Below are 2,949 nucleotides of genomic sequence, written 5' to 3'. Positions count from 1 at the left end.
CCTGCAGGGAGAGATGGCCACATCAGAAGCCACCCTGCAGAGGAGGGCCGCTTGTTGGAAAGGGGTTACAACGTGGAGAAAAGACCTTCGACAGGGAAAGAACACGCGACATGGAGAAGTCACCCCCAGAAGAAAAGCAACTCTGCAGAGGGGGGTGAGTCAGAAGATAGCAGACCCACTGCAGGGCAAAATCGCCCAACAGGAAGAGGCAGGCATCCAAGAAAAGCTGCAGTGCAGAGAAACATCTACCTGAGGAGACAAGTTGCTCTCTCAAAAAGAGTCACCCTGCAAAGAAAGGCCCATCTTCCAAGAGAATCCACTGTGCAGGCAAAGTTCACTCTGGGGAGAGAGGCCACCCTGCTAAGAAAAAGAGACAGCACTCTGCCACAAAAGTGAGCACAGACGAAAATTAGTTCTGTGGAGAGTGTTGAGTTTCAATACTGCTACACAGATGAGGAAAGTAACACAGGACAAAATGCAGGCTCTGTGGAGAAAAGTCATCACTCAAAGGAGAAAAGCTATCTTGTAGACAAAAGCTCTTCAGGATTCATGCCGACAGTGCCTGTGCAGAAGCACATGAAGAATACTCCAGAAGAGGAAAGTAACACAGGAGAGAATGGGTGCCCTGTGGAGGAAGGCCATCACTCCCAGGAGCAAGGCTTTCCTGTAGAGAAACCTTCTTAAGGATTCATGCCTACGTTGCCAGTGCCAGAGCACATGAAGGATACTCCAGAAGAGGAAAGTAACACAGGAGAGATTGGGTGCTCTGTGGAGGAAGGCCATAACTCCATGGAGTAAAGCATTCATGAAGAGAAACCTTTTTCAGGATCCAAGCCTACGGTGCCAGTGCAAGAGCACATGGATGCTACTGAAAGCAGAATTAGCAGTGATCCCAGCCAAGTAACCCAGGTCACTCATCCAAATGTGGCTGGGGCTGTCTCCACTGGTAAGCATATGCAGGCAGAGAATCTGAGAATGGGAGTTGAAGTGAAGTTGCCTCCACAACTAACAGCATGTCTTGTTGAGGACTGGTACTTGGTAAACAAGGAGAAGCAGTTCTTCCAACTCCCTGCTTAGAAAAATGTAGATCACATTCTCGAAAACTATGTGACTTTCCTGAAGTCACAGAGAAAGTCTGATAATTCGGAATATTCTGTTGATGAACTTGTGTATGGAATTAGAGAGTATTTCAACAAGATGCTGGGTACTCAGCTGCTCTGTCAGTTTGAAAAACCGCAGTATGATGAAATCCTCCTTGCTTACCCAGATATTCCGATGTCTCAGATTTACGGGGCTCCACACCTCTTGCGATTATTTGTGAACTTTGGGACTGCTTTGGCCCATTCGTCACTTAATACGCACAGTCTTATGTCAGTGTCCAGCTATATGCACAGTTTCCTTAATTACCTTGCAGAGAATTCCACTTCTCTGTTTGGTGCGAGCAATTACAAAATGGCTTCTGTTGCATATTGTTTCAAAGCCCTGTGAGGGTCTGCAGACCACTCTGTTATGACCTAGAACAGTAAACATTTCTATCTTTGCTGATTTCATTGTGTATTTGATGTTCTTGAAAATTATCCAGGTACAAGAGGGCTTAATATTTCAGGTTGCTTATTGTTCTGATCAGATATAAAAATATTAAATGTTCAAAACAAATAAATGTTCACTAAAAATTTGTGTTGCTTATTTGACAATATTGCTCAAGTGATGGTGCTTCTATCACTTCCCCATCATGAGTTTTTACTAGGTGTTCATATTGCATGATAAAATGGCTTTGGTCCTAGGGCCAAAGGATCAGCATAAAGGCTGTACCCCAAACACATGCATGCACAAAATTAAAAATATAAAATCTTTTCAAAATGTAAAAATGATTGAAGATATAGCTATCAGTCCCTGGTTGACTCCTTGGTTTCAAGAGAGAATGGAGCAGAAATAGAGGAGGGATTGAGGAGAAGGAAAAGGAAGGAAGGGTATAATGAGAAAGGGAAGAGGGCTTGCTAGAGAGGGGAAGAGAAGAGTGAGGATGGAGAGGCAGAGATGGGAGGAGAGAAATAGGTGGAGAAGAACAGGAGGGGAGGAAGAAAAGGGTGAGGACATGGAGGAGGGGAAAGAGAAGAGCAGGAAGGAGGAAGACAAGATAGGGGAGCAGAAAGAGGAGGAAAATTACAGGAGGGAGAGAAGAAAAGGGAGGAAGAAGAAAAGGCAGAGGGGAGAAGGAAGAGGACAGAATGAAGAGAAAGTACGAGGGAAGTAAATAGAGGAAGGAGAGAATGGAGAGGGCAGGAGGAGTTGGAGGGGAAGGAGTAAAGGGACGAGGAGGAAAGGAGAGCAGGGGGAGGATGAGAGGAAAAGGGGAAGAGATAAGGAAGAATTGGTGGAAAAGGAGAAAGATAGGAAAAGGAGGGGTGGAGAAGGAAAGGGGGAAAGAGGAACAATAGAGAGAGGAGGGGAGCATAAGAAGGGAAGGTGAGGGAGGAGAAGGAGGAAGAGAGAAGTAGGAGGAGAAGGGGAGAGGAATAGGAGAAGTTGAGGAATGAGAGCAAGGAGCAGAGGAGGGGAGGGCAGAGGAAAAGAGAAGAAGTTGAGGGAGGGGAGTTGTGAAGAAAGAAGGAGAGAAAGGAAATGGACAAGAAAGGGGTGGAGGAGAAGGAAATGGGGAGGAGGAGAAAGAAAAGTGGAGGAAGGATAAAGGAAAGAGGGAGGAGGAAAGAGGGAGGAGTGGTAGACGAGGAAAAGAATAGATGTTGGAAAAGAAGAATGGGCAAGAGAGGAGGAGACGGAAAGGAGGAGGAGGAATAGAAAGGTTGGTAGAAGGAGGGGAGGAGAATGTGGAGAAGACAGAGGGAAGACGGAAGAAGAAAGAGGGGGAGGAGGAAGATAGGAAGAAGAGGGGAAGAGGAGGGGAGAGGAACAAAAGGAGGGGAAGGAGGAGGGAAAAGAGGACAATAG

General features: G+C 46.2%; 1 pseudogene; it reads left to right on the top strand.

Moving 5' to 3' along the window:
• The first annotated feature begins 975 nt into the window (after positions 1-975).
• Positions 976-1,488, top strand: LOC100760523 (annotated as a pseudogene).
• Positions 1,489-2,949: the final 1,461 nt, after the last annotated feature.

The sequence above is a fragment of the Cricetulus griseus genome, chromosome X (assembly GCF_003668045.3).
Source record: "Cricetulus griseus strain 17A/GY chromosome X, alternate assembly CriGri-PICRH-1.0, whole genome shotgun sequence".
Classification (NCBI taxonomy): domain Eukaryota; kingdom Metazoa; phylum Chordata; class Mammalia; order Rodentia; family Cricetidae; genus Cricetulus; species Cricetulus griseus.
The sequence above is the reverse complement of the archived record's forward strand: the minus strand, read 5'-3'. Positions and strand labels throughout refer to the sequence as shown.